The 22,536-nt window shown below is 44.6% G+C and overlaps 1 protein-coding gene across 1 annotated transcript in view; it reads left to right on the top strand.

Annotated features, from left to right (window-relative positions):
* Window positions 1–290: 290 nt before the first annotated feature.
* Window positions 291–22,536, top strand: part of ATP8B4 (ATPase phospholipid transporting 8B4 (putative)) — a 467,603-nt gene continuing 445,357 nt past the window's right edge. The window contains exon 1 of the mRNA XM_030189574.1: window positions 291–339. The gene's annotated coding sequence lies outside the window, so the exon portion shown is untranslated. The remainder of the gene's footprint in view (window positions 340–22,536) is intronic.

Raw genomic sequence — 22,536 nt, 5'->3', positions numbered from 1 at the left:
ATAAAAGTGTTTCAAATCAATCAATCAATCAAGTATGTCCTGTTACAGTACAATAGGCAGGTTCAAATGTACAGAGCTGGTGGAGCAAGAAATTCTTAAGTGCAGATCTTTTCCATGCTTTTATCTTTTTGACAGTTTCTTCACAGAAACTATATGCTGACAATTGCTCTTTCACATCTTGGGGAGGAAGTGAGAGAGGGAACTTTTAACTTGCACTTCTTAGTAGGAAGCACCTTAGAAACCTCCTCGGCACCTGGGAGGCTGAGCATATGCTTGGAGGGTTCCCAAGTGCAGGCAGGACTCTTTGTCAGGAGTGACAGCAAATCTGCTTCTGAGAAGGTAGGGAAAGAAAGGAAACATATTTATCACACAGAGAGTTGTACATAATTCTGCAATTTCTCTTTTCAGTGTTGTCACTTGTTTTCTAATATTGCTTTCTCTATAACCAGTTCTGATAGAAAATACACAGTAAATGTTTCTGTCTCTTTATCTTTTTGTTTTCTTTTTAGGAAGGGTAAATGTAGAAGGGTACTTTCTTTAAAAAATATATACTTTTTTGGGGACGTATATTCACTCACTATAGTAGAATTGAAGATCTCCATAATGAAATTTTGTGAGAACTAAAAATGAACAAAGGACATGAACAGTAGCAAAAAAAGAGTCAAGTGACTTATAAAGCAGCTGAAAATAATGTTCTGCATTTGTTTATGTCCCAGGAGAGGTCATTTATCTTTTCTGAAGCCTTAAAGAGGTACCTCCCTGGATGTATTAATGAGATGAGTTGATAGCGTTTTTCTAATATTGATGATATTGATTATTTTAAGGTGGATGATGTTTTATGGCATTTTGGGGTATTATTACATATTTTATTTTTGATAGTATGTATTTTACATGCCATTTATAGACTTTTGAAAAAGGAGGCAGGGGATATAATTACTGTAATCATGGAATGTAATTGGGAAGGAGCTTTATATTTTTTTAGTTGTGTGGTAGACAGGAGGGAATGGGCGGGTCTCTATTAGGTTTGTTTGGATTTCTAATATGACATACAGGGGCATAATTGAACAGCGCCGGCCAAATAGATGGCCGGCCATCTTCGGGGCTGGCTCCGCAAAGGGGCGGAGCAAACTGTATTATCAAAAAAGATGGCCAGCCTTCTTTTCTTTCAATAATACGGTTGGGGCCGGCTAAATCTCAACATTTAGGTCAAATGTTGAGATCGCTGGGTTTAGAGATGGCCAGCTTCGGTTTTCGGCCATAATGGAAACCGGGCCTGGCCATCTCAAACCCGGCGAAATGCAAGCCATTTGGTCGTGGGAGGAGCCAGCATTTGTAGTGCACTGGTCCCCCTGACATGCCAGGACACCAACCGGGCACCCTAGGGGGCACTTCTAAAAATAAAAAAATAAAAATAAAAATTGCTTCCAGGTGCATACCTTGGGTGCCCGGTTGGTGTCCTGGCATGTCAGGGGGACCAGTGCACTACAAATGCTGACTCCTCCCACGACCAAATACCTTGCATTTCGCCGGGTTTGAGATGGCCAGGCCTGGTTTCCATTATTAACTTGGGTGCTGAGCCCCCCAAATCCCCGCAAACCCCACTCCCCACAACTCTAGACCACTACCATAGCCCTAAGGTGTGAAGGGGGCACCTACATGTGGGTACAGTGGGTTGGGGGGGGGGGGTTGGAGGGCTCCCATTTACCACCACAAGTGTAACAGGTAGGGGGGATGGGCCTGGGTCCACCTGCCTGAAGTGCACTGCACCCACATAAAACTGCTCCAGATACCTGCTTACTGCTGTCAGGGAGCTGGGTATGATGACATTTGAGGCTGGCATAGAGGCTGGTAAAAAAAAATGTTAAAAAATGTTTTTTTGTTTGGATGAGAAGGGGTTGGTGACCACTTGGGGAGTAAGGGGAGGTGATCCCCGATTCCCTCCGGTGGTCATCTGGTCAATTGGGGCACTTTTTTGAGGCTTGGTCGTAAAAAAATGGACCAAGCGAAGCCGCCGAAATGCTCATCAGAGCCGGCCATATTTTTTCCATTATCAGGTGAAGCCGGCCATCTCGTAACCATGCCCCCGTCCTGCCTCCTGTACCTTGCCAAAATGCCCCCTTGAAGTTTGGCCGGTTTGAACTTCTGTAACCTTTTTATTTTTTGCACTTAAAAGGATGGACTTTGGACTGTTGAATTACAAATTGTTTGCACTAACAGAAATCATTAAAACCCCATTTTTTGTTTTTGGTGTCTTTTGACATCTTAGTGATGGTCACAATTTTGTACCTGAGGCAATAGAGAGTTAGGTGATTTTCCAATGATCACAGGCTTAGCCCATTTTTGGTTAAAAAACTTGAGCGCGCCTTAGTAAAAGGGGGTCTCTGTTAGGCTACTCCTCCTGCCTGGTGAAAATAACATGCCTTAACTTTTTTCTAAAACAAGGAAGGTAGGTTTGTGGATTAATACCTTTCAAATATTTGAACGTCTGTATCATGTGACCCCTGTTTCTCCTTTCCTCTAAGGTATACATGTTCAGGTCAGCAAGTCTCTCCTTGTACGGTTTGCAATGCAAATCCCATATCATTTTTGTAGCTTTTCTTTGCACCGCTTCCAGTCTTTTTACATCTTTAGCAAGATATGGCCTCCAAAACTGAACACAGTACTCCAAGTGGGGCCTCACCAACGAATTGTAGAGGGGCATCAACACCTCCTTTCTTCTGCTGGTTATGCCCCTCTCTACGCAGCCTCGCATCCTTCTGGCCACGGCCGTCACTTTGTCACATTGTTTCTTCACCTTTAGACCCTCAGACACCAACATCCCAAGGTCTCTCTCCTGATGTTCCTATGGGCAACTTAGCATTTAGCATATGCTAATCAGCGTGCGCTAAAAATGCTAATGCACCCTTAGCGTGGCTTAGTGAACAGGGCTCTTAGTTATCTGCATGTAGACAATCTTATTGCTATGGAATCAAATACAGCTTAGTTTTCCATCTTTGAAAGCAGTCAGAACGCGTGGGCATTTAACATCAGCCACTTCTTATCAAGCACCTTTTAACTGGAACTTACTACCAGTATCCATACGATTTGAGTCTAATTACTTTTGATTTAGGAGAAAATGTGAAGACTTTTTTTATTTCAACAATTTATTACTGCAAAAGGACTCTCCACATAATGTATGCTATCTGATTTGTAGTTATGCTGATGGTTCAGGATTATACGTTTACCTAGGTAAGGGTTTTTTTAACCCAGTCTTCGGGGCACACCCAGCCAGTTGGTGTTTTCAGGATATCCTCATTGAATTTAATGGGGATATCCAGATAGGAAAATGATTGTACTCCGCATAGAACTTGAAAGGTAAATGCAAGCTATAAGTCTCAAATGTAATGTAAAGGTTTGGCGACTGAATAAAGCACAGCAATGAATCTTGGCATGCTGAAAGAGCCTGATCTAATGAAAGACCCTAACGAGCAGATCTGAAAGTACAACAGGGGGCATAAGGAGAAATGATGTAGTGCTTTGATAAAGGTGACATATGTGTGTATGAAATTGTAATGTGCATGCAAGCTCATCTCTAGGTTTTTAATGAAAGTCAATGGAAAAATAGGTTTTGATGTATGGAATTTCAGTTTGGAGAAATACAATTACAGAAACGCATCTTGTCCATATATTGAGAGATTGCTATACAATAACTTGCAATAAAAGAAAGTACTAGTGTAAATTCAAATGGATAAAAATAGAAGTTTGAAATTTAAAGTCAAATCCCCTAGTAGTTACTTATAGAGGTAGTCAGTGTTGAGTGAGACCAGTGTTAACCAAATAATTTCTTGGGGGACTGAAGTGGGCCGTCATGCTTTATGAAGAAGTTGAACCCATTAGCGGTCCTCTGGAGGCCAAGTATTCATCCTGGGGAGATCGTAGTCATCGTAAATGGCCAGTGGATTTTACTGTAGGTCTAGTTCAAGCTTGGACTTGGCTGGTTAGAAAGATTTGAATACGGAATGCTGAGAAGCTGTGCTGTCTATGCTTATAATGTACCCACTTCCTTTATCCCTATATAAGGACTATCTACAGTTATGCAACAATGCAGATGGTTATAAAGAATTTCCTTAAAAGTTAATTCATTTTGCCCTGTTCACTAGGCTGCCCTTATTCACAGGAGAAGTGGAAATGGGCAGCAGTAGTCAAAGTGGGTTATTTCTGTGTACTTTTTAGTTATAGGATTTTGTGGGAAATTGTAGTGAAACAGGAAATGATGAAATCCATGGTTTTGTTTTTTGCTACCTTTGCATCACATTATGCTTCTCCTTTTGTTAACAGCTGAATTTTGCCATATTTTTTGCCTGTTGGGCTGAAATCTCACTTTGAAATCTGTAGCAGATATTTTTACATAAGTACATAAGTAGTGCCATACTGGGAAAGACCAAAGGTCCATCTAGCCCAGCATCCTGTCACCGACAGTGGCCAATCCAGGTCAAGGGCACCTGGCACGCTCCCCAAACGTAAAAACATTCCAGACAAGTTATACCTAAAAATGCGGAATTTTTCCAAGTCCATTTAATAGCGGTCTATGGACTTGTCCTTTAGGAATCTATCTAACCCCTTTTTAAACTCCGTCAAGCTAACCGCCCGTACCACGTTCTCCGGCAACGAATTCCAGAGTCTAATTACACGTTGGGTGAAGAAAAATTTTCTCCGATTCGTTTTAAATTTACCACACTGTAGCTTCATCTCATGCCCTCTAGTCCTAGTATTTTTGGATAGCGTGAACAGTCGCTTCACATCCACCCGATCCATTCCACTCATTATTTTATACACTTCTATCATATCTCCCCTCAGCCGTCTCTTCTCCAAGCTGAAAAGCCCTAGCCTTCTCAGCCTCTCTTCATAGGAAAGTCGTCCCATCCCCACTATCATTTTCGTCGCCCTTCGCTGTACTTTTTCCAATTCTACTATATCTTTTTTGAGATACGGAGACCAGTACTGAACACAATACTCCAGGTGCGGTCGCACCATGGAGCGATACAACGGCATTATAACATCCGCACACCTGGACTCCATACCCTTCCTAATAACACCCAACATTCTATTCGCTTTCCTAGCCGCAGCAGCACACTGAGCAGAAGGTTTCAGCGTATCATCGACGACGACACCCAGATCCCTTTCTTGATCCGTAACTCCTAACGTGGAACCTTGCAAGACGTAGCTATAATTCGGGTTCCTCTTACCCACATGCATCACTTTGCACTTGTCAACATTGAACTTCATCTGCCACTTGCACGCCCATTCTCCCAGTCTCGCAAGGTCCTCCTGTAATCGTTCACATTCCTCCTGCGACTTGACGACCCTGAATAATTTTGTGTCATCGGCGAATTTAATTACCTCACTAGTTATTCCCATCTCTAGGTCATTTATAAATACATTAAAAAGCAACGGACCCAGCACAGACCCCTGCGGGACCCCACTAACTACCCTCCTCCACTGAGAATACTGGCCACGCAATCCTACTCTCTGCTTCCTATCTTTCAACCAGTTCTTAATCCATAATAGTACCCTACCTCCGATTCCATGACTCTGCAATTTCTTCAGGAGTCTTTCGTGCGGCACTTTGTCAAACGCCTTCTGAAAATCCAGATATACAATATCAACCGGCTCCCCATTGTCCACATGTTTGCTTACCCCCTCAAAAAATGCATTAGATTGGTGAGGCAAGACTTCCCTTCACTAAATCCGTGCTGACTTTGTCTCATCAGTCCATGTTTTTGTATATGCTCTGCAATTTTATTCTTAATAATAGCCTCCACCATCTTGCCCGGCACCGACGTCAGACTCACCGGTCTATAATTTCCCGGATCTCCTCTGGAAACCTTCTTAAAAATCGGAGTAACATTGGCTACCCTCCAGTCTTCCGGTACTACACTCGATTTTAGGGACAGATTGCATATTTCTAACAGTAGCTCCGCAAGTTCATTTTTTAGTTCTATTAATACTCTGGGATGAATACCATCAGGTCCCGGTGATTTACTACTCTTCAGCTTGCTGAACTGACCCATTACATCCTCCAAGGTTACAGAGAATTTGTTTAGTTTCTCCGACTCCCCCGCTTCAAATATTCTTTCCGGCACCGGTGTCCCCCCCAAATCCTCCTCGGTGAAGACCGAAGCAAAGAATTCATTTAATTTCTCCGCTACGGCTTTGTCCTCCTTGATCGCCCCTTTAACACCATTTTCGTCCAGCGGCCCAACCGACTCTTTGGCCGGTTTCCTGCTTTTAATGTATCTAAAAAAATTTTTACTATGTATTTTTGCTTCCAACGCTAATTTCTTCTCAAAGTCCTTTTTTGCCCTCCTTATCTCCGCTTTGCATTTGGCTTGGCATTCCTTATGATCTATCCTGTTACTTTCAGTTGGTTCTCTTCTCCACTTTCTGAAGGATTGTTTTTTGGCTCTAATGATTTCCTTTATCTTACTGTTTAGCCACGCCGGCTGACGTTTAGTCTTTTTTCCCTTTTTTCTAATACGTGGAATATATTTGTCCTGAACCTCCAGGATGGTGTTTTTAAACAGCATCCACGCCTCATGCAAGTTTTTTACTCTGCGAGCTGCTCCTTTCAGTCTTTTTTCACCATTTTTCTCATTTTGTCGTAATCACCTTTTCTATAGTTAAACGCTAGCGTACTTGATTTCCTAGTTTCACTTCCTTCAATGCCAATATCAAAACCGATCATATTATGATCACTGTTATCAAGCGGCCCTCGTATCGTTACCCCCTGCACTAGATCATGAGCACCACTAAGGACTAAGTCTAGTATTTTTCCTTCTCTTGTCGGCTCCTGAACTAGCTGTTCCATGAAGCTGTCCTTGATTTCATCAAGAAATCTTATGTCCCTTGCGTGTACAGATGTTACATTAACCCAGTCTATATGCGGGTAATTGAAATCCCCCATTATTATTGTGTTGCCCAGTTTGTTTGCGTCCCTGATTTCCTTTAACATTTCCGCATCCGTCTGTTCGTCCTGGCCAGGCGGACGGTAGTACACTCCTATCACTATCCTTTTCCCCTTTGCACATGGAATTTCAATCCACAGTGATTCCAAGGAGTGTTTTGTTTCCTGCAGAATTTTCAATCTATTTGATTCAAGGCTCTCGTTAATATACAATGCTACCCCTCCACCAATCCGATTCACCCTATCACTACGATATAATTTGTACCCCGGTATGACAGTGTCCCACTGGTTATCCTCCTTCCACCAGGTCTCAGAGATGCCTATTATATCTAATTTTTCATTTAGTGCAATATATTCTAACTCCCCCATCTTATTTCTTAGGCTCCTGGCATTCGCATATAGACATTTCAAACTATGTTTGTTGTTCCTAAGTACATCATGCTTAGTACTTGACAGTATTAATTGGCAATCTTTTGTCTGATTTTTATTGTTATTTAAAGATACCCGATCTACTACAATCTCTTTTACAACCTCACTATCAGGATACTCTATCTTCCCTGTTATGGTGATATCTTTGAAAGATACCTTATCCCGAACCATGCTCTTTTGAGCGACTGTCGGCCTTCCCCCCATTTCTAGTTTAAAAGCTGCTCTATCTCCTTCTTAAACGCCGATGCCAGCAGCCTGGTCCCACTCTGGTTAAGATGGAGCCCATCCTTTCGGAATAGGCTCCCCCTTCCCCAGAATGTTGCCCAGTTCCTAACAAATCTAAAGCCCTCCTCCCTGCACCATCGTCTCATCCACGCATTGAGACTCTGGAGCTCTGCCTGTCTCTTGGGCCCTGCACGTGGCACAGGTAGCATTTCAGAAAATGCTACCCTGGAGGATCTGGATTTCAGCTTTCTACCTAAGAGCCTAAATTTTGCTTCCAGAACCTCTCTCCCACATTTTCCTATGTCATTAGTACCCACATGTACCAAGACAGCCGTCTCCTCCCCAGCACTATATAAAATCCTATCTAGGTGACGCGTGAGGTCCGCCACCTTCGCACCAGGCAGGCAAGTCACCAGGCGATCCTCACGTCCACCAGCCACCCAGCTATCTATATGCCTAATGATCGAATCACCAAGTACAACAGCTGTCCTAACCTTTCCCTCCCGGGCAACATTTGGAGATATATCCTCGGTGCGAAAGGATAATACATCCCCTGGTGGGCAGGTCCTGGCTACAGGAGTACTTCCTACTTCACCAGGGTGATGCTCTCCTTCTAGGAGACCTCCCTCCTCCAAGGTAGCACAGGGGCTACCTGACTGGAGGTGGGACTTCTCTACAACATCCCTGTAGGTCTCCTCTATGTACCTCTCTGTCTCCCTCAGCTCCATCAAGTCTGCTACTCTAGCCTCAAGAGAACGGACACGTTCTCTGAGAGCTAGGAGCTCTTTGCATCGGGCACACACATATGACACCTCACCAATTGGGAGATAATCATACATGTGACACTCAATGCAAAAGACTGGATAGCACCCCTCTCGCTGCTGGACTGCTGACTCCATCTTAGTGTTTTTTGAGTTTTTCCGTAATTTAAAACTTGCTAAAGTATTAAGGATATCAGCCTATCACAAACTTACAGTTCCTCCTTTAAACCCCAATCTTCAATTTGCAAATATTGCAGGATGTAGAGATGTTTGAAAAATGAACACTGTGCACCTTTTCCTCCTAGGGCAGCAATGGCCAGAGATTTTGTTCGTGTTGCCCGGTTACCACGTGAGACCTTACCGCTAGGTCAATGGCTTGCAGTGAGGTCTCAGACCCAAAATCAGGTGGTGGACTTTGGTCCTGGGGAACTGAGGAACTGAGTTCGATTCCCACTTCAGGCACAGGCAGCTCCTTGTGACTCTGGGAAAGTCACTTAACCCTTCATTGCCCCATGTAAGCCGCATTGAGCCTGCCATGAGTGGGAAAGCGCAGGGTACAAATGTAACAAAAATAAAATAGATACTATTGGAAATTCTACATGGAATGTTGCTATTCCACTAGCAACATTCCATGTAGAAGGCTGCGCAGGCTTCTGTTTCTGTGAGTCTGGCGTCCTGCAGGACGTCAGACTCACAGAAGCAGAAGCCTGCGCAGCCACATTGGTGATCTGCAAGGGCCGACTTCTACATGGAATGTTGCTAGTGGAATAGCAACATTCCATGTAGAATCTCAAATAGTAGCAACAGTGGAGGAGTGGCCTAGTGGTTAGGGTGGTGGACTTTGGTCCTGAGGAACTGAGTTTGATTCCCACTTCAGGCACAGGTAGCTCCTTGTGACTCTGGGCAAGTCACTTAACCCTCCATTGCCCCATGTAAGCTGCATTCAGCCTGCCATGAGTGGGAAAGCGCAGGGTACAAATGTAACAAAAAAAAATGGACATGCAGCAATTTTCATTTTGCCGCACGTCCATTTTCGGCAAAAAGGCATTTTTTGTAGGTGCGGTAAAAAATAATTCTGCACGCACCCAAAACACTCGTCTACACTACCACAGGCCATTTTTCAGTGCACCTTAGTAAAAGGACCCCTAAGTGAATTGCCCAAGGTCTCAAGGAGCAGGAGAAGGAATTGAACCCAGATTGCCAGAATCAAAGTCCACTGCACTAACCATTCGGCTACTCCTTCATTGTACTCCTCTGTTCAGTAGTATACGTAAACAATTTATGAAAGATTAATCCTGTGCTGTTAGAAGACTTTTGACAAAGAGTGCATTTCTGGAAGAACATTTAGGGTTCCTTTTACTAAGCTGTGAGAAGCGCTAGCACGTTCTTACTGCAGCTTAAAAGGGCTTTACGCTGAGGCATCATGCGGTAAATGTTCATTGTACATGGGTGAAACCACATGCTAAACATTTTAAAAATTTTTCGCAGGGGACATGTCGGGGGGGGGGGGAGGAGAGAGTGGGTGTTTCTGTGCTAATCAGCGCAGCTACATTGTTGCGTGCTAACTAATTAGCGCAGGATTAGCGTATGAGCCCTTACCGCCTACAAAATAGCTGTCGATAAGGGCTCACATTCTAACCTTTTTGAATGGCCATGTGCTAATGGCAAGTTTAATGCGTGAAAACTACTTTCTAAAACCATAGATGTGGTTGCAGAACTATGTGGTTGTAAATAAACGACATATTCTTCATGCATTTGCCGTAGTAACCCAACGAGGAAGTAGAATGCATTGGAGAAAAAAGCCTCTGTATGTCTGTGGTCTATATTCAATCAGTCTGGTTTTCATGACCAACAGAACATCCACTCTTTATCGGCTAAAAAACCTCCAGTACTTATTTTTCTTTACCTTCCTCTTTATTTTATTTATTTTTCTTCAACTTTTCATACATAAAAATTCTTTAGTATTCATAGAACTGTACAATATAGCACTTAACTTCCAAATTTAGTGCTGTATTATACAGTTCTATGAATACTATGGGAGCGATGCGCTGTGGTACCCCTGAGAGTTCGCTGTGACCACCAGGGTGCCGCTGTGCACAGTTTGGGAACTTCTGGCATCGGATATGAATGTGGTATAAAATACTCACGCTCGATCCTCATCCATCCTTGACATTTTCAGGGCTCAGACCTTAAAAAAGTCTGTCCTGCACTGGCCCTGCTTCCCAACTATTGGAGTTGCCATCGAAATCCATATCAGCCTATCCTGATCTGTGACTGAATAGATAGGGATGGGCTAGAGTGTAAATTTTAAGGGACTTCGATGTTAGCTTCAGAACTTAGAACAAGAACAGTACTGGGTAGACTTCTACGGTCTGTGCCCCGAGAAAGGCAAGGACAAATCAAACTTGGGTATACATATAAAGTATCACATACCATGTAAAATGAGTTTATCTTGTTGGGCAGACTGGATGGACCATACAAGTCTTTATCTGCTGTCATTTACTATGTTACTATGTTACTATGTCTTGCCACATACAGGACACAGATCGTAGAAGTCCGCCCGGCATTGGCCTCACTTCTCCACTGCTGGAGCCGTCCTCTAAAAGTAGAGCTGTGCTGAATAGCATATCTTATTATTCGGCCGAATACGAATAATGAAAAGTATTATTCGTCTGAATACCAAATACAAATAATGGGCATTGAGCTTTAACATAACAAGTAATAAAAGAAGCAATGTGAAATCAGAGATCAAATCTTTATTTCAGTAGAATTTAGCAGAGTAGAGCCCTGGATTATCCGTAATCGAATTTAAATCACTATTCGGCTGACTATGAATATTGTATTCAGGGCACTGTTCGGGGCTGAATCGTGACTAGATATGTGCATAACACCTGAGAGTATGCATTTTAGTAAAAAGCACTGTGTACTGCTTGGCACACTATGCAGATGTAGTGTTTTCAAAGCACATGGCCCTTAGGAAAAGCTTGCAATAGCCAGTGGCTGTGGCTCCATTTGTGCTGATTCAAGGCATCAAGCTTGACCTTGCAGAATGTGATGTGTTGACCTGTGCAGGAGAGTGTTGCTGAAGGGGGGGGGGGGGGGGGGGTTGGTGATAGGTCAATAACTGCAGAGCAGTAAAGGCAATAGCAGGGGGAGGGGTGAGTTGATGATAGAGAAGGGGGAGGTTAATGGCAAGGACAAAATAAATCATCCTGAGATCTCTTGTGTACAGTAAACATCACTGAAGCATTAAGCTGACTCTCCTTGTTGAGTTATGCTTTTGTGATCCTTAAAATCAGTGGAATGTTCTTTTAATTAAGGGCCTCTTTTACCAAACTGCGCTAGCAATTCTCGCCTGGCAATGCCAACGAGGCCTATTGAAAGTGAACGGGCTTTGTCGACATTACCATGCAGGGAATTGCTATGTGAGGTATAATTATAAAGAAACAATTTAAAAAATATATACATAATCTAGTCCACATCTCGGGGAACTTCTGGGATACCAAAATGAAGAAGAGAGTAAGAAAAATACAATGCTAATAACATTGTGAGGCAGTGGACAAAGAAATTATATATATAAGAAGTGATATTAACTGTTAAAATCTGGGGTTTAAAAGTGGTGTTTGAATTCCTATTTCAAAATCAGCTTTTTACTTTGCAACTGAAGTGAAGGTATGCCAGATGTTTCATATTATTTCAATGTCTAGCTGCCGAGCTAAGGTTAGGAAAGGTCAGTGAGAAATGCAACTCTGTCCCTTGTGAATTGCCAATGCTAGCTGGCACAGCTGTAAACTATTATGACTGAACAAAGGAATGAGCTAGATATATTGTAGTTTACAAGATAGAAAATACTATTTAGAGAGAGGCAATAGATTAGTATTTAGAAGTTCTGTTTATATTTAGGATATGTCTTATAAGAATGCTTATTTTAGAATATGTTTTATTCTCTGTAATTTCTATGTAGGATGTTTGTTCAACTCTGTGTTACTTTTAAAATGATCCTTTGTCTGCTGTTTAAGGCTGCAGTGAGGAGATCAACATGTGTTTTGAGTTTTCTGTGGTCTTAGCTAGTTCTGTGTATGGAGCTGATAGGTGAAAAAGGTCAGGACTAGTCAGCTCTCTTCTCCTTGATTAATTATAGGTAAAATGCAGAAATGGTCTTGGAAGCAATAGCCTGATATGTATGCTATTAAGTAAGACTGACTTTTGACCTCTTTAATGAATGCCAGAGTTTAGTTAGCAGTTAGTATGAACCAGACTAGGGATATGAGAATAACCAATGTTAGATGGGGCCTCTTGGTCTCTAAGGGAATCCAGTCTAAGCTATAGATGAGACATCAATCATAATGAGGAATGTAAGAGACTGGAGACCAAATGTCTGGCTTGAGGGGCCCCAGGTCACAGGTCAGTTTAGGATGTCTGGAACCTATGTAACTGATATTTCAAAAGTAATGATTGGTTGAGGCAAGGTAGCCAATCAGTTTCTTAACCAATTGGGAGTAAAGGGGGCTAGGCTAGGAGGAGGGCTTAGGACCCTATTTAAGTGGGAGCAGAAGCAGTTTACGTCAGAAGGAGCTCAGAAGAAAGAGAAGGACAGAAGGAACAGACAGAAGAAGGAGACAAAGACACAGAGAGCTGAGACAAAGACACAGAGAGCTGAGAGAAAGACCCAGAGAGCTGAGAGAAAGACATAAAGAGCTAAGAGAAGAGAAGAGAGCTAGAACTGATGTCCTGCTTTGTTTGCTGGCAAATAAAGAAGATTACTCTCTCATTCTGGTGTGTGCTGTCTGACTCCTGAAGCATCACAAATTCCTATCTCAATTCCTGCAACAATTCTTGGTGGCAGCGGTGGGATCATGAATCCTGCATTAATCCCAGCACCCAACTGACTGGAGAACATTCGCCGGGTATGTATTTTGTATTCTGTATTCTGTATTGTAATCCTAGCTAGGAAGTTGTAAACCAGCCCCTCAAGAAGGAGGGAAGGAGAATCTGATCAATTCTCAGCAAAGGCCCTAGTACCTTCTAGTCGCGGGGACTAGAAGCGAAAACGCTTGAGCTTATCTGTATTTGAGAAATCTGAAATTGTTGGGTGGGATTTTCTGTATGGAATGTGTGATGCGTGAATGATTAACTGAGTGCGGACTTCTTATAGCTGCATTTCCAATTAACGCGAGTTCAATTGGTCAGCAACGGAAGGAAGCGATTGTTGTCTGTCTACCTAGTGTCTCGAGAGTGCAGACCCCTTACTGCATTCTCAAAAATTCCCTCCCTTTTTGTGTGTTGTAACTGTAAGCATTATGGGTGGGACATCATCTAGACAAATTGTTACCCCCCTAGATTGTATGCTTAGAAATTTCAAGAAAGGCTTTTTAATTAATGACTATGGACAGACTTTAAGCTCAGGTACTTTAAGAACCTTGTGTGAAGTTGAGTGGCCATCTATGGGAGTGGGGTGGCCCCCTAGTGGCAGCTTAGATATTGAAGTAATCCGGAAGGTCTATAGCATAGTAGTAGGAGAATCAGAATATTCTGAACAACTCCCTTATATAGATTCCTGGGACAGCCTTGTGACTGACCCTCCCTCCTGGTTGAAAACTTATATGGGATCCCCAGTAAAATTCATGTTAGGCCGTGTTCAAAGAAAGATTAGAAAATCTAAACTAGAAGAGGGAAAGAGCCCCAGGAAGCTTACCACCCAATCGGTGGCTTCCGCCCCTACCCTGTCTGAGAAACCCATACTCTCTGATGACCCCTCAGACCTTGAGCCACCACCTTATGGCCCATTGTTGGGGTTCCGTGCCACCCCCAGAGATCCACGCCGCCCAGCCCAAGCCTCTCCAGCACAGGCTTCTCCGGATAGTTCTTCCCCTCCTGTGCCAAACCTGCCACACCCTAGGTTGGACTTTTCACCTGGCCTCTACCCTTCTGTGCCACATCCTCCCCTGTTAACCTCCGAAGACCCACTTTGGGCTCCACTCCCTGACTCCTCAACTCCTGACAGCCCAGCCTCTCCCTCTAGTACCCCTACCCACTCATTAGGGGCCCGGCATCCCTTTCAATGGACTGAATCACCTGTGACCACCTCTCAGTCTATGAGTACCCCTCCCCATCCCTCAGGGGTTCAACACACCTCCACTGAATGGGTTAGACCCGCTGCAATTACCTTTGAGCATGATAGGAGGGTAGCTCCTAGCTCTACCTCAGGTTCCATTCCCACCTCCTCGAGGGTTCTGCCACTCCGACAGGTAACTACCACTCGACCGGATCCTAATAATCAGGGTCAGGTTATACAGGCACAGGCCTACCAGTATGTACCCTTCACAACCACCGATCTCCTGAATTGGAAGACGCATTACCCTCTTATACTGAAAAGCCTCAGGCAGTGGTGGACCTAGTGACTAGCATTATGGCCACCCATAACCCAACCTGGACTGATTGTCAACAACTTCTCCTGACCCTCTTCACAACTGAGGAGAGGCGGAAGATTTTGCAAAATGCTGAGGCCATCACGCGAGAGCGTGCTCCCGAGAGGACACCGGACCTAGAGGGGTGGGTTAGAGCTCGGTTTCCTCGCGCAGCTCCAGATTGGGATCCAAATGATGGGCAGCACTATGAACTGTTGTCTGGCTATTGCCGGGACTTACTGGAAGGTATGAGGAAAGGCATAAAGAGGCCCATTAATCTGGCAAAGGTCTCTGAAATTCTCCAAGGGGCAACTGAATCCCCTGGGGCCTTTCTAGAGCGACTAATTGAAGCCTACAGAACATACACCCCATTTGACCCTGAAGCCCAAGAAAACCAGAGAATGGTGAATAGCGCATTGGTGGCCCAGAGTATGCCAGATATCCGGAAGAAGTTGCAGCGTCAGGAGGGATTCGCAGGGATGAATACCACCCAGCTAATTGAGATCGCAACCAAGGTTTTCATTAATAGAGATCAGGAGGTGCGCCGAGAGGCTGACCGGAAGATGCAGAAGAAGGCCGACCTTTTAGCGGCAGCCATTACTAATTCCACCCTTAACCGAGGTCGACTTCTAGCTAATGGGAAGCCAAAGTGGGACCCCGGACCACCAGCCAGGGCCCGAGATTCCTTCAATCAATCCCGGCCAAGGGGGGAGAATCCCAGACCAAGATTGGAGAGGGATCAGTGTGCCTATTGTAAGGAAAGAGGGCACTGGAAAGATGAATGCCCCCAGAGGCGCCAGGGACTGAGAAGGGGACCAGGAGATCGAGGAAGCCGAGGCCGAGTTCGAGAGGGAAGATATGAGCCTCCTGAATCTGACATCATCGGGATAGCCGAGATGGCAGAATGGGACGAATAGGACAGACCGGGTTCCTACAAACTGGGCTCCCAGGAACCTATGGTCAAGCTAACTATAGGGAGCCGCTCAATTCCATTCATGATTGATACAGGAGCTGAACATTCTGTTGTGACGGAGCGATTAGCGCCTGTGTCTGGAAAAACTGTCCGAGTGGTGGGAGCCACGGGGGTGCAGAACCGGAGGCCCTTTCTGACAACCCGTAGATGCCAATTAGGCTCACACATAGTCACTCATGAATTCCTGTATATGCCAGACTGTCCAATCCCTTTGTTAGGTCGAGACCTGCTGTCCAAGCTTAGGGCCCAAATTTCCTTTGACTCTGATGGCCAGACTTCAGTCTCCTTTCGGCCCCCAGCATCCAGCCCTAAGGGTATATTGAGTTTCTGCTGCCCTCTTGAAGAAGAATGGCGGCTGCATCAGTCGCAGGGCCAAGTTGACCTACCCCTGGCAGACAGCTTTCAGGTCAGTGGGGTATGGGCAGAAGATAATCCCCCAGGGTTGGCCCGAAATATTCCTCCTGTACATGTAGATTTACTTCCAAGTGCCCGGCCAATCCATCTTCGCCAATACCCAATTCCCAGAAAGGCTCTGGAAGGGATTCAAGCACATTTGAATCGTCTGTTATCCCATGGAATTATTCGACCTTGCCAGTCTCCATGGAATACGCCACTATTGCCAGTTCAGAAGCCAGGGACTGAGGACTACCGGCCAGTCCAAGACTTACGAGTGGTCAACAAATCCACTATTTCATTACATCCTGTAGTGCCTAATCCATATGTCCTGCTAGGATTGATACCTTCTGGAGCTACCCATTTCACGACACTAGACCTAAAAGATGCCTTCTTTTGTATTCGGGTGGCCCCCGCCAGTCAATTGCTTTTTGCCTTTCAATGGGAAAACCCAGTAACAGGAAGGAAGCTTCAGTATACATGGACCCGCCTGCCACAGGGGTTCAAGAACTCCCCCACTATTTTTGGGACTGCCCTAGGGCAAGACCTTAAGACTTTTAAATCTGAGCCTTCCAGGCGAGTTTTACTCCAGTATGTAGATGACCTCCTGATTGCAGCAGTGACTCAGGAAGAGTGTTTTGAGGCTACTAGAGAATTGCTGGAGCTACTCTTGGATGCAGGCTATAAGGTCTCACGCTCAAAGGCCCAACTCTGTCAGTCAGAAGTGAAGTATCTGGGTTTTTGCATTTCCCAGGGAAGTCGGAGACTGGATGCTAGTAGGAAGCAAGCGGTAGCTGCAATTCCCCAACCCAAGTCCAGAAGAGAAGTTAGGGAATTTCTGGGAGCAGCCGGATTTTGCAGAATTTGGATTCCAAATTTTGCATTGATGGCGAAACCCCTTTACCAAGCCACAAAGGGGGGTGAAAAGGAACCATTTGAATGGGGACCTACTGCTCAACAATCCTTCATTGCCATAAAGAAAGCCCTACTCCAAGCCCCTGCGTTAGGCCTTCCTGATGTGGAGAAACCTTTCTCACTGTATGTCCATGAGCGACAGGGGGTTGCTCTGGGTGTGCTGACCCAGATGATGGGATCCTGGCAGAGGCCTGTTGCATACCTGTCTAAACAGCTGGATGGAGTGGCTAAAGGATGGCCAGCCTGTATGAGGGCCATTGCAGCAACAGCCTTACTGGTCCAGGAAGCTGATAAGTTGACCTTGGGGCAAGAACTGGTTGTTAAAGTCCCCCACGCAGTTCTCACCCTCATGGAGTATAAGGGCAACCACTGGTTTACAAATAACCGCATGGTTAAGTACCAAGCTAGCTTGTGTGAGAATCCACGGATACACCTGGAAACAGTGGCTACATTCAATCCTGCTACTCTTTTGCCAGCATCTGAGGGACCACCGGATCATGACTGTATCCAAACTATGGATGAAGTGTACTCCAGTCGACCAGATCTTAAAGATGTTCCGTGGAGGGACCCAGATGTAATTTATTTCACAGATGGAAGCAGTTATGTGGAGAACTCCAAGCGATTGGCAGGCTATGCTGTGGTGACAGAGGACAAGGTGATAGAAGCAAGAGCCCTGCCCCAAGGAACTTCAGCCCAGAAAGCAGAACTTGTGGCCCTCATACGAGCTCTGGAGCTAGCAGCAGGACTGGTGACTAACATTTATACTGATTCCAAGTATGCCTTCACAACTCTACATGCTCATGGAGCTTTGTATAAGGAAAAGGGACTCATAAATGCTGCAGGCCAACCTGTTAAGTATGGACCTGAAATACTTCAGCTGCTAGAGGCTGTGTGGGCCCCTAAGAAGGTAGCTGTTATTCATTGCAGGGGACACCAAAGAATAGATACTCCAGTGGCCCGAGGGAACCGCCATGCTGATCGGGTGGCCAAGGAAGCTGCTCGAGGACCCCCAGCAAGTACTGTGACCCCCCTGTTCCAAATTCGACTGCAAGAATGGACACCTATGTATACCCAAATGGAAGAGAAATGGGCTCAAGAAGAAGGTGCAGTAAGGAGACCTGATGGCTGGTTACATCTCCCTGATACCAGAGTTCTGGTGCCACGCCACCTAGCTTGGCCTGTAGTGTCTCAAGCTCATGACCTATCACACTTAGGGAAAACAGCACTAGCCCGTCTACTCAGTCGAGTAGTGGTGCTGGAAGGATTGGATAGTCTGGTTGCCACTGCCTCTGCCCGATGTACTCTCTGTGCCCAGAATAATGCCCGTCAGGGACCCCGTATTCCACCAGGAGTTCAGTCTAGAGGACTAACACCCTTTGAGTCCCTAGTTATAGACTTCACAGAAATGCCCAGGAGTGGTAGGTTCCGATACCTCTTAGTCATGGTCTGTACCTTTTCTGGGTGGGTGGAAGCATATCCTACAGTCACTGAGAAAGCCACAGAAGTAGCTCGAGCTCTCCTTAGGGATGTCATCCCCAGGTATGGACTGCCCCTTGCCATAGGTTCAGATAATGGTCCCGCCTTTGTTGAAGCTACACTTCAGGCCCTGTCCCGCGCATTGCGCATTACCTGGAAATTGCATTGTGCCTATCGTCCCCAGAGTTCAGGGCAGGTTGAGCGAGCAAACAGAACCTTGAAAAATAGCCTAGCAAAGATTTGTCAGGAAACCCAACTGAAATGGCCACAGGCACTGCCACTAGCCCTCTTCCGCCTCCGATGCACCCCAACTAAAGGAACAGCCCTCTCTCCCTTTGAAATTGTGTATGGGAAGCCCCCAGCCATTTTACAGGGAATTAAGGGAGACATAGGGATTTTAGGGTCTGCCCAGGTGCAGGAGCAGGTAGCCCTCTTGGGGAAGATAATTTCTGAGCTTCAGTCTTATGTGAGAGAAATAAACCCTGTCCCCTTCCAGGCTCAGGTACATTCCTTCCTGCCAGGGGATAGAGTTTGGGTGAAAGACTGGAAGCTCCAGCCTTTGGGGCCCCGATGGAAAGGACCTTTTACTGTTTTGCTTTCTACCCCTGCAGCTGTGAAGGTCGCAGGGATAACTCCATGGGTCCATTGGTCTCGAATTAAGTCTGCTGACCAGACTGAGCCCAGCACGGATCAGACGGAGCCTAGACAGTGGAGAGCAGAAAGAGATCCAGCGGAGCCATTGAAGTTGCGCCTGACCCGAACCAAAGAATCTACTAGCTGAAAAGAAGGGTCAACTGCATACTGCAGGAGCGGCTGAACTTCGGCTTCACACTGAGACTCTTTCTTGCCTGATTCTGGCTTTCTTGGAATTTGAAAGCTTGATCCTTGTCAGTTGAGGGTCTATCCCAACTGGTATAAGAACTCAAAGACTGAGAACACTATATTAGAGTAATCTGTGATTAGCACAGACTGTTGAAATATTATTGCTTAATTAGTTTGCTGTATTTGTTTTAGATTAGGAAGAAAGAAAATGTTAGTAGTTTGGATGCTTTTGTTGTTTTCTACTCCTTGCCTCCTTGTTCCTAATACCCCAACTCGCTCCAACCTTTGGTTACACTCAGTCCAGGAACTAATTAGCCAGGCAAAGATTACTTCCCCTTGTATTGTGTGTTCCCGATTTTCTCCTTATACCACAGATGTCCCAGCTGTTCCTGTCCCTGTGCAACTCCCAGCTCTTATACCTCCCTACTTTTCGAGTTCAGGCCCTTGGAGCCAGGATTATACTTGGTGGTCCTTTTATAATGCTACTTCCCCCTCTGACTCTTCTCTAAGGCCAGTTTTTACGTCTCCCTATCCAGCTTCTGGAGTGTTTTGTTTAACAAGAAGCATCTCAACTGTTCTTCCCATTCCCTGTAACTATACTAATGTTCTCCTAGAGAAGGAGGAACCTGTGTGGGTAGTTTCTCCAGGTACTCCTATGTGCCCTACTACCATACCTGTAGATTATGACCAAGGTGATTATCTGGCTCCTAACTATACTACTGAGAAGACTATAGTGTCCCATCCTATTTTCTACTTTCATAAGTCCCCGGGGGATGAAGGGGTTGCATCATATGAGCGGTCTGTTACAATTGGGGATTGGCACCTATGGTGTGCAAAGTCTCCATTTCTTCTTCGTTCCCCCTGGGATAGGGGCTCGCATTATGGGCATCCTAATCTCCATCCTGTGCCTACATTTATTGGGAACTTTCGTCGCCCTCTCCTTGGTCATTACTGGCTCTGTGATAATGTCCTCCACATGATTCTTCCCTCCACATATGATTTTTGTGTATTGGTAACCTTGAATTATTTTCCTAAAGTTATTCCTCTTAAGCCACTATCCCCGCACCGCTCTAAGCGAGAGGCTTTGTCCTTACCCTCCTCCGTTGCCACAGAGGATGAGGCGATTGAATTAGCCCTCCAGTATATTAATTCTACTTATCCTCTGACTAAAAAGAGACTTGTAGCCCTTTCTGCCACAGCCTGGATTCCAATTGGAGGCCCGGTAGCGGGTATTACTGAACTAGGTATGGCTACCCGGAGACTTCAATCCCTACTCCATGTTTTAGTTCATGAGCTGAACGTGGTAGTCAATGCATTGCAGGATCAAATTAATGAATTAAGTATAGTTTCTAGATATAACCGTATGGGCCTTGACTATCTCTTTGCAGCTCAGGGTGGCCTCTGCACAGTGCTAAATTCTTCAGAGTGCTGTACTATTGTCATAAATAGGACGCATGTAGTTAGGCATGCCATGGATAAAGTCCTACAGTTGGCCAGCCTTAATGTGGAGGATTACCGAGGAGGATTAGACCTTACCTCCTGGTGGTGGTCATTGACCTCCTGGATACGTCCCTTGTTCATTTCCCTAATAGTCTTAGTTTTAGTAGGGTTTTTGTTTTGTTTCCTGGCCTCATGTGCTTCGGCAGTATGCCGTCGGACCTTAACAAGTAGGGTAATGGTAATTCACAAGTCTATTCCTAGTTAGGATCACTATAGTCTCCAGAGTTTGAGATGTGAGACTTATCTCTGCATAAGCTGATTTTAGTCTCAAAGGGGGGAATGAGGCAGTGGACAAAGAAATTATATATATAAGAAGTGATATTAACTGTTAAAATCTGGGGTTTAAAAGTGGTGTTTGAATTCCTATTTCAAAATCAGCTTTTTACTTTGCAACTGAAGTGAAGGTATGCCAGATGTTTCATATTATTTCAATGTCTAGCTGCCGAGCTAAGGTTAGGAAAGGTCAGTGAGAAATGCAACTCTGTCCCTTGTGAATTGCCAATGCTAGCTGGCACAGCTGTAAACTATTATGACTGAACAAAGGAATGAGCTAGATATATTGTAGTTTACAAGATAGAAAATACTATTTAGAGAGAGGCAATAGATTAGTATTTAGAAGTTCTGTTTATATTTAGGATATGTCTTATAAGAATGCTTATTTTAGAATATGTTTTATTCTCTGTAATTTCTATGTAGGATGTTTGTTCAACTCTGTGTTACTTTTAAAATGATCCTTTGTCTGCTGTTTAAGGCTGCAGTGAGGAGATCAACATGTGTTTTGAGTTTTCTGTGGTCTTAGCTAGTTCTGTGTATGGAGCTGATAGGTGAAAAAGGTCAGGACTAGTCAGCTCTCTTCTCCTTGATTAATTATAGGTAAAATGCAGAAATGGTCTTGGAAGCAATAGCCTGATATGTATGCTATTAAGTAAGACTGACTTTTGACCTCTTTAATGAATGCCAGAGTTTAGTTAGCAGTTAGTATGAACCAGACTAGGGATATGAGAATAACCAATGTTAGATGGGGCCTCTTGGTCTCTAAGGGAATCCAGTCTAAGCTATAGATGAGACATCAATCATAATGAGGAATGTAAGAGACTGGAGACCAAATGTCTGGCTTGAGGGGCCCCAGGTCACAGGTCAGTTTAGGATGTCTGGAACCTATGTAACTGATATTTCAAAAGTAATGATTGGTTGAGGCAAGGTAGCCAATCAGTTTCTTAACCAATTGGGAGTAAAGGGGGCTAGGCTAGGAGGAGGGCTTAGGACCCTATTTAAGTGGGAGCAGAAGCAGTTTACGTCAGAAGGAGCTCAGAAGAAAGAGAAGGACAGAAGGAACAGACAGAAGAAGGAGACAAAGACACAGAGAGCTGAGACAAAGACACAGAGAGCTGAGAGAAAGACCCAGAGAGCTGAGAGAAAGACATAAAGAGCTAAGAGAAGAGAAGAGAGCTAGAACTGATGTCCTGCTTTGTTTGCTGGCAAATAAAGAAGATTACTCTCTCATTCTGGTGTGTGCTGTCTGACTCCTGAAGCATCACAAATTCCTATCTCAATTCCTGCAACAATTGCATACCTAGAGATATAATCATTTAATCCCAAATAGACTGACTGTAAAGAAAAAAAACATTAGGTATCTCAAGCAGAAGCAACAACCTTAGCAGAAAGGAATCAGTGGAAAAGTTTATGTTTATT

This window comes from Microcaecilia unicolor, chromosome 1 (genome assembly GCF_901765095.1).
Source record: "Microcaecilia unicolor chromosome 1, aMicUni1.1, whole genome shotgun sequence".
Classification (NCBI taxonomy): domain Eukaryota; kingdom Metazoa; phylum Chordata; class Amphibia; order Gymnophiona; family Siphonopidae; genus Microcaecilia; species Microcaecilia unicolor.
Note: the sequence above shows the minus strand (reverse complement) of the source record. Positions and strands in the feature narration are given on the sequence as shown.